The following is a 13,839-nucleotide window of genomic DNA, read 5'->3' as shown; positions in this document are numbered from 1 at the left end:
GTGGAGGACCTTTGTCTTACTGATTAACTTACACAATTAAGGTTTTAGGGAATACACATATAGACCATGGATCCTGAAATTTAGGCCCCAACCTTGACAGGGCTGTGTTGCATAGGCAGGGGGAATGGTGGTGGTGGGGGCAGCAGAGTTTTGGGATTCCCCACATGCTGTGGAGTGTGCGTCTTTACAGGATTTCCACCTGGAGGTTAGCCTGATTGACAGACTCAGTTTCCAGTAGGACGGGGAGCACTCCAGAGCAGGCCGCAACCCCGGGTTGGGAGCTTGAAGCTGCTACTGAAAGCATGAGCTCTGTCTGAACCCTGACCCAGGGGGGTCTTTGTATACAGGTGGGAGGCCTCCAATCTAGTCAAGAAGCTAAGCTTTGGGGGGCTGGGGGGTGGGGGGGGGGGGGGGGAGGAGGAGGTGGGAGGAAGCACTCCTGCTTCTTCGAGCCCACAAGCAGTGATATAACGTCACTAACGTCTCTCCGAAGCTGTTCTCGCCTTCTTTCAGTTACCAGGTTTCCCGAGGCCCAGGAAACCCAGCCGGCTAGGGTTAACCTACAATCTGAGGCTGCCAGCCTCATTAAAATATTTAAATGGCCAACCCGCCTGCTGGGAGTGGGTTGGCTGCCCGTCCCTTGTCCCGCCTCCATTACACCTGGAAGTGGGCAGGTTGGAGGTGGGTTTCAGATTTATAAAATTTTAACATCTCACCCAACCCACCCATTTTTGGGGGTTAAAATTTACTCCTTGGAGGCAATTTAGACTCCTATAATTCACAGTTCCGGGATTACATTCGTCAATGTTGAAAGTGACTCTGTAATAATAACATTCCACTCTTCGATTTCTTCAGCTTGATTCATAAATAGGACAATATTTAAATGTTACATGCAGTGTAGAATGTATGACCAATTATAGAGGAGAAGACCATATCAGGGATACCCAACAAGGCTTCCATAAAGAAGGTTGCATCTTACTGATTTGACTGAATTCTTTGAAGTCTCCAGGTTTGTGGAGGAGGGTATGTGGGTAGACATTGTTTACTTGGACTTTCGGAAAGCTTTTAAGTTACCACATAAAAGGCTTGTGTATGTGATAGATTACCACAAGATGCTGTGGTGGATTTAGAATTTGCAGAATGCCTAGACATAAAAGTGGTCGTCAACAAATTTGAATCTGCTGGAGACTGGTTTCTAGTGGTGTCGCACAGGGATCTGTGTGATGACCTTTGTTATTTATTATTTACATTAATGAACTGGATATAGGTGTTGGGGGAATGACCGTAAGTTTGCAGACAATACCAAGGTATGTGAGAGTTAGGACTGCAAACAGATGTGCTGGGGAAAAGGGCCCTGTTTATTATGTTTAACTTAGAAATGTGTAGTGCTAGGCACGCAAGCTTGTCAAATGCTAAACATATATACGTCCTACAGGGAAAAGAATTAAAACCAGTGGGGAGAGAGAGAGAGAGTTGGGTGTTTTAGTCCATCAATCTATAGATTCCTGACTGTAATGTATTTGCTTTATGGGTTCTTTGCTTAAGAATTCATAGCATCACATTGTTAATAAACCAACTAGTTCTTAATGGCAAAGGTTTAACAATCACATTACACATTACCAGTTCATCTACTAGATTCACAACTGCATACCTCATCATGGATGACCTAGACCCAACTGACTGGGATTTTATAAAGTTTTGTGAACATCACGTAACTGGCTAAGCCACTTACAATGCAACAGCTCTACAACTATTTTGAGTAACAACTTTAAATCAAGTGCCTGGATCAGCTCCACAATTATTTTTGTGAACCTATAAATCAAGTGCCCCCTTGTTAACGGGGGGGCACTAAAACTGGCAAATTTACCAAATTAACTTTTAAACTTTAACGATCAAATTAAAATTTGGTTGCCGGGGGTGATGATGCGCTCCAGTCCCTCCGACGCCCACTTCTCGCAGAAGGCCATGAGCGTACCGGTGGACACCATGTGCTCCATCTCCAGGGACACCCTGCTCGGATGTAACCGCGGAAGAGAGGCAGGCAGTCGGGCTGAACGACCCCCTCGACCGCCCACTACCTGGACCGGTTGATGGCCACCTTGGCCATGCCCAGAAGCAGTCCTATGAGGAGGCCTTCCGACCTGCCTACTCCCCTCCACACAGGGTGCCCAAAGATCAGGAGTGTGGGACTGAAAGTGCAACCAGAATTTGAGGAGCAGCCCCTTCAAATAATGGAACCGGGGCTGCAACCTCGTACATTCAATAAAAACATGGAACACAGCCCGAGAGCCCGTGAACCGACTTAAAAACTTATTGCACGGGACTGCTCCGTGCACCACCCTCCAGGCCAAGTCCCCAATAAATAGAGGGAGGACTCCCACGTAGAGTGCACTCCGTTGGGGAACCCTGCCTCCTCCGGACGGCAGACGAGGATGACAAGGTAGAGAGTGTGCAAGAGCAGCCCTTACAGGAATCCCCTCCACGCGGAACTGAAAGGCACAGAGAGGATTTCCTGGAGGAGGCTCAAGTTGCGACTCCAGAGGGAGGTTTCGCAACAGCTCTACACCTGTGAACATACTAACAGGTGCATACATTACAATGACCAATGTGTGAAACTACAGTTAAAGTGACCAGCGTTCTAAGGTGTATTCACAGGAAAATTCACCATATACAAAACAAAACATTTTGTGTTTGTACAAGACCTTGGTTAAGCCTCAGTTAGAATACTGTCTCCACTTCTGATCTCCTCGCATGGTGGGGGTATAGAGTCTTTGGAGAGGAGGGCCACAAGATTAATTCCCAATTTGGAACACTTTTGTTATCTATATAGACTCAATAATGGGCTGAATTTTCGCCACCATTCTGCGCCGTTTTGTTGGCCTATGCATTTTTTTTTGGAGCAGACTAAAATCTACGAGTTTTGCCAAAGTTTCTGCACCATTTTAAAGCAGGTATGTCCAATGTTTTTATATGTCACTGGGGACGGAACCTGCCGGGTGCGCCATTTCTGGCCATTTAAGCGAGTTTGGCCAAGTATGAATTTTTTCTAAAATGGCGCACTGCACCCTTTTAAAAAAATTTCCCTACATTTAAGGCAATCGCCACAGAGAAAAGAAAATCAGGGGAGAGAAGATGCCATTGTCTCAGTGGAGCTGAAGACATGGCACCAGGGTGGGGGGGGGGGGCTTTCAGCCTGGGATGGCAGCGGCAACAGCACGGTAGAAGTGAAAAAGAAATCTATAAATGCGAAAAAGAAATAAAAGGAATTTCATATTTTTGGATTTCAGTCTGTTGTCCCAAGTCTCACTTAGTGATCTATTTTACAAAGGGGAAATGCTTTATTTGTGCCTCAGCCCTTCAGAGCGTCCCTCGTTACCCTGGCAACCTCAGTTTTTCAGTGCAGACCTTAAGCTCCACCCACAGAGCTTAAGGACATCTACATCTTTCCAAAATGAAAGGCTATGCTGGCGAAAGTTGGAATTTTTTTTGGTGCAGTCAGGCCACTAAAAAAACTTTTTTTAAAAATCGGACGTACCTCTACAACTGTGCCAAAAAAGTCCATGTGGAATTTTGGGCCCAATAAGCTGGGTTTCTATACTAGAGAAGTGTAGATTTTGGGGTGGTTTGATCAAGGTTTATAAAATAATGAAGGAATCTGATTGTTTATGTAGACATTTCAACAGGATAGATTAGGGAGGACCGGGGGTGGTGGTTACAAGAAACCTAAGGGCAAAACTAGGTTAGACGTTAGGCGGTTTGTCTTTTCCCAGAGAACAGTGGACCTGTGGAACAGATTGTCAGTCTATGAGAGAGCTGGACCTATTTCTGGCATGGGTGGAGGTCACCTCATATAAAAGAGGAAGGTAACCTGTAACATAATTCAGGGCCAATATAATCTCCTGGACTGGTTTCAATAGCCTAAGGGGGTCAAAAAGGATTTTCCATTTCCCCCCACCCACACCCCCAAATTAGCCTGTAATCTCCGTAAGTGAAAGTCAGATTAAAAACCTAGGCCGACACTAGAGTTGTCTCCAGGGCTATCCCGGAAGAAGTCTGCAGCATAAAAATTGAAAGCCATGCTGACTTTGACGACCACAGGCAGTGCTGAATAAATGTTGCAGTGTGTGGAGGTCTTCTTGAAGGAGATGAGAGAGTTTTGTTATAGCCTTCTTGGACACATCTCCAGCATCGTTGTAGGGTAGCTGTGATTAGTATAAGAGATGTTGGAGACAGATTTCATACCTGCTTGGTTTGGGCCAATTCGTAGGGTGCATCAGTTTGGAAAAAGGAGTCAGCCTGTAATACCCTAATTCACTGTGTGGCAGGTAAATAGCTAGGTGTAGGAAGCCCATCTGAAATAGGCAGGAGCTTGCAAATAAAAGGACGATGACATGTAAGAGTTGCAATATTACCACCAATATCATTTTCTGGTCTTTACACTGGGCGTACACAACTTGTAATTACCAGCCATATAAATGGATTGCTAGGAGCTGGGCAATGTATAAAAGAAAGTTTGAAGAGGCAGTAATAAGATTAATTCAACAGTTTATAAGCCATTTCTGCGCTGTTTTTCTCAATTTATTTTTGTATTTTTTCTCAACGTGCACTTAGGCTGCCATGATTCTCTTGTTGATTTTGTTTTTTTGTTGATGCAGCACCATTACTGGCAATGAGGGTTTCACAATGGGAATCGGTCTACCCGAGATACTTGTAAGAAGACGACTACCAATGGAAGGATGCCAGGTGACCAGAAGTGGTTACTGTTCACCCATCAGTACCAGCACACCTGCATCTGCAGACAGGTGTGAGCATAACTCACTTTAATAGATTATTAGTGTATGTGGAGGCTCCAATTCTATTGGTAGATTGTGATAGGCCGTATGACAGATATGTGAATACCTGACTAAGGTCTCTGGATGGTTCTTCAGAAGTTCTCCAATTGCAGCATGTCATACTTGACATAGTACAGTATGAAAGGCGGCATGCCAAGGTGGTGATCAGCCAGCAATGCTTGATTAGCCTCAACTGCCAAAATGCCACCAACAATATTTTCAGTCATTGTTGTACCTACCAGGCAGTCACTATGGGGAACTTCACAGGGTCTGGGTCAGAGGAATGCTGGATCCAGAGATGTACTGTCCACTATCCACATAACTTTTTCTAATATGCACAATATGGCAATGGTGAGAAAGTCAGTGGCCCATTACAGGCAAGCACTGGAGAAAGGAGTGAATAGCCTAGCCAGAGAGGGAGTTGAAGTGAGACTCTTAAAGCCCTGGCTACAGAGTGAGAACTGGAGGGATAGAGTTAGAAATGTGTCCTTTGGGAGAAGTCGAGAGTCAGTGAACCAGCCACAGAGACAATTGGAGGTATTATATATGTAAGCACACTGTTAATGACTCCACGAGGCAGGGGTATGGCACGAACAGTACAGACTGTAGTCCTTTATTGCAGCTCCTAGAGTGAGGACACCAAGAGGTGAGCTCCCTTTTATACTTGGTTACCTACAGTGTACAGGTGATCCTTATGTCTCCAGCAGCAGCACCCTTTGGTGTACAGGTATGGTATATACAGGGTGAAGGTACATTCAGGTCTAGGTGTTACAGTACATCATTAACATGCATACATAAGAGGGAGGAGGTCAGAGGCAGTCTTCCCATTAAGCTCCAGCCTTCGCACAGCTAACTCACTGGCTTTTAAATAGGAAAAACCGTGCATGCGCGATATTTTGAATGGGCCCCTTAAGGAGCTGTGCACCCAAAAACATTAAAGGGAACATTGACAATACCTCTGACCAAAGAGGGAGCTGGAGGGAGGGAGTCAGAAGCTGAGCTGCAGAGAGGGAGCTGAAGGCATATACTGTTGTAGCAGATAAGAAAGAATCATAAAAAGCACAAATAGAAAACTTTAGAAAAAATAGAAAGGAGAAACAATAAGACCAAGAAGAGGGGAAAGGCCTGCGGGAAAACAGCAAGTTATAAATATTGTAGTATAAACTGAAAACACAAAGCAAAACAATGGGCAGATTAATTGTTTGATCACATTTTCTCGGTGTGTTTGCTTGTGTACACATGCAGGAAAATCTGAACGAAAATAAAAGATAAAAGGTGTGACCGACAGGAAAAATTTGATCAAGATATGGGATCACTGAACTTAAGAGAAAATGTCAGTAATCTCAGTGAATGCTCACTCACCTGAAACATTCAAGGGGAAACAGATTGATTCTTAAGCACACAGGGAAACAGAAGGATACCAGTGCACCAGTGAATTATTTTTCTCCAGGTTAGAACATAGAGGTAATTGACAGGGCAAAGAGAGAGGGGCAGCATGGTGCTTTCCTGTTCCTACCTTCTGATGTGAGGTGGCATAATAATGCCAAGGGTACCAGTGAGGTTGGGAACTCTCAATGAAAAATTGAGAATGCCTGTTTGTTCCGATAATTCATGAGCTGCTACCAACATTCCTTCTCAGAAATTGAATATTTCAAAGGCACCGTGTTCGAGTTTTTTTAGTGGGTCGTAAATAAAAATGGCAATGAGGAAAACATAAAAGCTAAAGAACACCTTCAAATACAGAAGATGATCAACAGATCCACATAAAGCGGATTATACCAAAAAGAATCAACAACTCAAATACAGTGCTGAAAAGAGGCCTTTGCCACAATGTTATGATGACAGAATAAGTCAAAGTATGTTTTATAATATGGGATTCCAGAATTTGTGTCAGTGTTTCAGGATCCTTTTTCTGTGAAAAATGAAGCCTAATTTCTTTGCCTATGATGTGACGACAAGTGGTTATACCGAGAGTGCAGTGAGGCATACACATATTATGACTTAAGCTGCATCCACTATTAGTATTGCAGGGAAAACAAATGCACAAAAATGCATTTTCTGCAGTGGTAGATCCAGAAATTTGTGAAGAGGGGAACCTGAGCACTGACAATAAAGGGGTAAAGTTTCTACTTTGGGCACAAACAATTCCAGCACAATTTGTGCCCGTTTTGAAAGTGTTTCTACCCGCCCCTCCACCCACCCCACACCCGTAGAGTTTCCACTCACTCATTTACATATCACTGAACGCAAGATTTGCTATGAATCAGCGCAATCGGATAGTGGTTTGGTGACAATAGGCACAGAATAGTTTTTAACAAAAAATAAGCATTTTAAATCAGTGTCAATCCACCACCTGAGTTACCCAATTTTAAACTAGTGAAAATTACTTTAAAAATACAAAAACTAGTTTCTAGTTACATTGAGGTACAGTAGTCAGTTCCTCAGTGAATTTTAAGAATTCATTCAAAACCTTTCAAATGGACCAGTTAGTTAGTGTCCTTGCTTAAATTTTGGGAGCCTCCTCAAAAGCCTGCAAACGAATGCAATTAGGGAAACTTCCATTCGTGATCAATTCACCCTGGACGCGTTGCCAGTTGTGGCCGGGCCTGCTTCTAGCGCAATGTTATTAAAACTAGCGCAAAAGACCTGCGGAAATTCGAGTGGCGTTGAATGCAAGTTGCACTTAAAATTCCACGATCTTTTGCGACGATTATGCAGATATTGGACAAATTGCACCGAAAGAAACAGCACAATCAAGTGGAAACTACAGGCCACAAAGTTTACTTCCTAGAGAAGATAAACCTTATATCCCACTCCAGGAAATACTAATCGACACTTGGGAGCATTTTTGGAATGCACTATTTGAAGCCAAAAATAATTTATTCTGAAAGGGTTACAGATATTTGCAATATTAAAGTATGTTACAAAAATTGCATCAATTGTACCATTGGAAAGCAATACATAGTGAGTGCAGCACAACAGAAGGCTAACATGAATACAGGAATGATTTATCACTCAATAACAGCAGCTAACAGTAATAACAGACAATATTGGGAATGAGACTATTTAGTTTTGCAGCATTGGACTCACTAATTCACTTGATCTTTTGAATATCAATCAATCACTCATGTATCAACTGCTAATCTCCCCACATGTGCACAATGTTCAGCATTCACAGAATTCTGCAGAGTTGAGTAATTCTGCACAGACATCCATTCTAGGGTGATTTGGAAAAGGTGCCTCAGGCAGTTTTTAAAAACACTTTGATTTCAATCAGTAAATGCTGACATGGCTTTCAAAACCTTTCCACCACCATCTACAAGGCACAAGTCGGAGTGTGATGGAATACTCTCCACTTGCCTGGATGAGTGCAGCTCCAAGAACATTCAAGAAGCTCGACACCATCCAGGACAAAGCAGTCCGTTTAATTAACACCCCACCCACCACCTTAAACATTCACTCCCTCCACCACCGGCGCACCTTGGCTGCACAGTGTACTATCTACAGGATGCACTGCAACAACTCGCCAAGGCTTCTTCGAAAGCACCTCCCAAACTTGGAACCTCTACCACCTAGAAGAACAAGCGCTTCAGGCGTATGGGAACACCATCACCTCCAAGTCACGCACCATCCTGACTTGGAAATATAGCACTATTCCTTCATCGCCGCTGGGTCAAAATCCTGGAACTATCCCTCCCTAATAGCACTATGGGAGTACGTTCACCACAAGGACTGCAGCTGTTCAAGGTGGCAGCTCACCACCACCTTCTCAAGGGCAATTAGGGATGGGCAATAAATGCTGGCCTTGCCAGAGATGCCCACATCCCAGAATTAATAAAAGGCTGAGGAAGTCACTGAAAGTTAGCAGGAAACAGTGACAGTTACATAAGAACATAAGAAATAGGAGCAGGAGTAGGCCATACAGCCCCTCGAGCCTGCTCCACCATTTAATAAGATCATGGCTGATCTGATCATGGACTCAGCTCCACTTCCCCGCCCGCTCCCCATAACCCCTTATTGTTTAAGAAACTGAATAAATTTAAGACAGAAATAGACAATGTCCCAGCTTCCACAGCTCTCTGAGGCAGCAAATTCCACAGATTTACAAACCTCAGAAGAAATTCCTCCTCATCTCGGTTTTAAATGGGCGGCCCCGTATTCTAAGATCATGCCCTCTACTTCTAGTCTCCCCCATCAGTGGAACATCCTCGGCATCCACCTTGTCAAGCCACCTCATAATCTTATACATTTTGATAAGATCACCTCTCATTCTTCTGAATTCCAATGAGTAGAGGCCCAACTTACTCAACCTTTCCTCAAAAGTCAACCCCCTCATCCCCGGAATCAACCTAGTGAACCTTCGCTGAACTGCCTCCAAAGCAAGTATATCCTTTCGTAAATATGGAAACCAAAACTGCACGCAGTATTCCAGGTGTGGCCTCACCAATACCTTATATAGCTGTATCAAGACTTCCCTGCTTTTATACTCCAACCCCTTTCCAATGAAGGCCAAGATACCATTGGCCTTCCTGATCACTTACTGCACCTGCATACTATCCTTTTGTGTTTCATGCACAAGTATCCCCAGGTCCCGCTGTACTGCGGCACTTTGCAATCTTTCCCCATTTAAATAATAACTTGCTCTTTGATTTTTTTTTCTGCCTCACACTTTCCAACATTATACTACATCTGCCAAATTTATGCCCCCTCACTTAGCCTGTCTATGTCCTTTTGAAGATTTTGTGTGTCCTCCTCACACATTGCTTTTCCTCCCACCTTTGTATCATCAGCAAACTTGGCTACGTTAACTCAGTCCCTTCTTCCAAGTTCTAATATAGATTGTAAATAGTTGGGGTCCCAGCATTAACCCCTGCGGCACCCCACTAATTATTGGTTGACAACCAGAGAATGAACCATTTATCCCGACTCTGTTTTCTGTTAGTTAGCCAACCCTCTATCCATACTAATATATTACCCCCAACTCAGTGAACTTTTATCGTGTGCAGTAACCTTTTGTGGCACCTGGTGTTCTCTCAATATCCATTGAAAGATTCATTTTACTCTCAGGGATTCCAAGAAATTAACTTCCTCATAGTGGTCTCTTCCATTCTTTGGATCTGGAGCATCCTTCCTATATAGCTGGAGTAAATTTGTGAAATTATTTTCAGATTTATGCGATCGGAAGACATGACACTTATGTTAAAATTGCCCCACAAATCTTTCAAAATAACTAGCAAGCAATGGCTAGTATGAAAACTAATTTCCTGTGCTTTTTGCCTTATGCTGTATTTATAATACAAGGTCATCATTGTAGCTGCAAGCAGAGACTTGGTGCACTAACAAGGATGGTTTCTATGGCCACTCTCAGTGGCAACATGGAAAGAATATGAGCTTGTTCTTGGAGGCTGTGAGGCTACCTACCCCATTTTGAACCCATTAACGTCAGGCAAAGGCAGTTAACATCGACCCCACTGGCCTCTACAGATCCTCCCAGCCACTGGAGACAATATACCCAACCCAAACCCTGCACCACAGACTTCACTCACCTCCTAACCTCTCATACTCTTTCTCTGGTAACACCTGGATGTCAAGGAAACTCACTTTTACAAAGAGTAACCTGTTCAAATGTACAAGCACTGTTTCATTGTCAAACATTTGTTAACTGACAGTCTACCACAAGGGGTTCTGTTAATCTTCAAAGGACAATGCATCTGGACTTCTAATCATTAGGAAATGCACTTGATCAGATGTGGGAAAACAAGGCTCCATCCCCATCACAATCCTTTAACAATGTTTCCTCCCTCCAAAAAAGAAAAGGTAGCACAGTATGACAAACAAAGAACGACAATTGGGGGAATAACACCAAGACTAAAAGTCCTGGGTCCATACAAACAAAAAGCTCTGCAACTAACAGAAAAAAAACAGAAAAGGCCTTGGGAGACAAGAGGGTTAGAGGCAAGATGGCAACAAAGGGAAAGGCTCACCGTAAGTAGTGTCAGTTTCACATGCTCTTTCGAAGTATTGCAATGCCGTTACACTCGTCTGCTATCTGGAACTCTTTACCCCAAAAGCCTGTGAATGCTGGGTCAATGGAAATTTTCAAGATGAATAGATTTTTGTTGGATAAGGGTATCGAGTGAAGGCAGGTAAATGGGGTGCAGATCAGCCATGATCTAATTGAATGGCTAAAATGGGTTTGAGCGGCTGAATGGCTTGCACCTGTTTTATCCTCGACTGAGGTGCTTCGATACCCATTCTTCAGAAGAATTATGATTAGGGAGCATTGATCTCGTATGGAGGTTTCCGTCCATATAGTTGAGATGGTGGTGAAGTGAGGGGAGTCTATTAAACACATCTGCAACACACTGTTCCCCATGGCATGAAGAACACCCTAGAGCGAATATCAGTCCAAAAGATTTCTGCAGCAACAAGGCATAAGGAGGCGATATTACGGACAGAGATGGCGTCAGGAAAGGCAGCAATAGATGCCTTGAGAGCCGGGCTTAATATCACACTTGCACAAAGCCTCAAAGACCTGGTTGCCTGTGACCTGCATCAGTGGACTTCAAGGTAGGGTCACAGTCACTCACTCCGGAGTCCCATCACTGCCTGCATGAAAGAGGTTTGGATATATATCTAGCACCCATGAATACAGCAAGAGAAAGGTGAGCAAAAGACCTCCTCACAGAGCCTTCTCTGTCACCCACCACTCACCCGTCATCCTTGTCTCATTCAATGAACACCTCATGCAAGTAGTAGGCTAGGAGCTTGAGCAAGTAAAGTAACTTTCACAAATGATATACAGTGTTAGGTAGTAGTTAGAAATTAGGTGAACGGACTTTGCGGCACCTTCTAGTGAATGTTGTGTTAAAGTAAACATGGCTTAACAATATGGCCCAACTGGACCCCATCCAGCAGCACCCTCCCCTTCCTGGCTGAACTCTCACATTGGACATCCATCACAATAGGCAGTCCCTCGGAATCAAGGAAGACTTGCTTCCACTCCTGAAGTGAGTTCTTTGGTGGCTGAACAGTCTAATAGGAGAGCCACAGACCCCGTCACAAGTGGGACAGACATTTGTCGAGGGAAGGGGTAGGTGGGACTGGTTTGCCGCACGCTCCTTCCACTGCATGGTGCTTTACCTCTTCATGCTCTCACGTTGAAATTCGAAGAGCTCAACGCCCTCTCCCGGATGCACTTTCTCCACCTAGGGCGGTCTTCGGCCAGGGACTCCCAGGTGTCAGTGGTGATGTCGCACTTTACCAGGGAGGCTTTGAGGGTGTCCTTGTAACATTTCCGCTGCCCGCCTTTGGCTCGTTTGCCGTGAAGGAGCTCCGCATAAAGCATTTGGTTAGGGAGTCTCGTGTCTGGCATGCGAACTATGTGGCCTGCCCAGCGATGTCACCAACGATGTCTCCGCAAGATTCTGCAAATCCCCTGGGAGGACAGGCGCACCAACATCAGTGTTCTCGTCCAGGCTAACATCCCCAGCATTGAAGCATTGATCACATTGGACAACTTCTCCTTTGACTCCACTCACTTCCTCCAAATACAAGGTGCTGCTATGGGAACCTGTATAGATCCTAGTTATGCCTGCCTTTCCACGAGATATGTGGAACATTGTTTGTTCCAGTCATACTCAGGTGCCCTCCCGCACCTTTTTCTCTGGTACATTGATGATTGTAGCAGAGCAATTTCCTGCTCTCGCCCCAAACTAGAAAATTTCATCAATTTTGCTTCCAATTTCCACCCCTCCCTCTCATTATCCATCTCTGTATCCTTCCCTTCCTCAACTTGTGCGTCTTCTTTTCTGGATGTTATGAATGCAATAAAGGTTCAAACTGAGTACTGTTTAACTAAGCACTGTTTAACTAAGCAAGGTACAACCTTGGCTCTGCTTTATTTAGGCCCAAAGTGCCTGCTCAGCGGCCTCCAACAATGACACCATCTGGTGGCTACAAACAGAATGTACATACATGACACTGGAGATAGGCTATTGACCAATATCCACTACAAGCCCAGACATACCCACAGCTACCTTGACTACACTTCCTCCCACTCTGCTTCCTGTAAGGATTATATTCCATTCTTCAAGTTTCTCCATCTCTGTCGCATTCGTTCTGACGATGCCACCTTCCATTCCAGTGCTTCCGATATGTATCTTTTTCCTCAACCATTGACTCTTCTCCAGCGCGGTTGACAGGGCTCTCGACCATGTCTGTTCTATTTCCCACATTTCTACTCTCGCCCGTTCACGTCCCTTTCAGAACCACGATAGGGTTCCTCGTCTTCACCTGCCAATGCACCAGCCTCCACATTCAATGGATCATCCTCCATCATTTCCTCCACCTCCAGTATGATGCCACCATCAAACACCTCCTCCTCCTCTTCCCTTTCAGTATTCCAAAGGGGCTGTTCCCTCAGTGACACTCTTCAAATCATCCCCACCTCTTCCCGCAGCAACTTCCTGTGCAAACGCAGGAGAAGTAACACCTGCCCTTTTACCTCCTCCCTTCCCACCGTTCAAGGCCCAAAACTCCTTCCAGGTGAAAGAGCGATTTACTTGAACTTTGTTCAATTCAGTATAATGTATTCACTGCTCACGATGCAGTCTCCTCTACACTGGGGAGACCAAATGCACATTGGGTGACTGCTTTGCGGAATGCATCAATTTAGTCTGAGCAGGACCCTGAACTTCCAGTCGCATGCCATTTTAATCATCCATCCCACTCCCAACTCTGTTCTAATGAAGCTCAACGCATGCTCAAGGAACAGCACCTCATCTCTCAGTTAGGCACTTTACAACCTTCCAGGCTCAACATTGAGTTCATCATATTATAACCATTGCCTCATTTGACAGCAGGTGTTGATATTGATTCTATTACCATTTTCACCTCTTGAACCCATCTTTTGTTTCTTTACTTGTCTTATTACTGTCTCCTATTGCCTTGGAAGATCAACCCATGTGTCATTTAATCACTCCTGCCTTGCACCCGATCACAGACG

The 13,839-nt window shown here is 44.4% G+C and overlaps 1 protein-coding gene across 5 annotated transcripts in view; it reads right to left on the bottom strand.

Moving 5' to 3' along the window:
- inpp4b (inositol polyphosphate-4-phosphatase type II B) overlaps positions 1 to 13,839 on the bottom strand; it is a 697,459-nt gene that overhangs the window by 611,501 nt on the left and 72,119 nt on the right. The window contains exon 1 of one of the 5 annotated variants that reach the window (XM_070872106.1): positions 9,843 to 9,858. The exons of the other annotated variants lie outside the window; for them this stretch is intronic. The gene's annotated coding sequence lies outside the window, so the exon portion shown is untranslated. Of the gene's footprint in view, positions 1 to 9,842; positions 9,859 to 13,839 lie in introns of those variants that run through there. 5 annotated transcript variants of the gene reach the window in all.

Source organism: Pristiophorus japonicus, chromosome 2, assembly GCF_044704955.1.
Source record: "Pristiophorus japonicus isolate sPriJap1 chromosome 2, sPriJap1.hap1, whole genome shotgun sequence".
Taxonomy (NCBI): Eukaryota; Metazoa; Chordata; class Chondrichthyes; family Pristiophoridae; genus Pristiophorus; species Pristiophorus japonicus.
The sequence above is the reverse complement of the archived record's forward strand: the minus strand, read 5'-3'. Positions and strand labels throughout refer to the sequence as shown.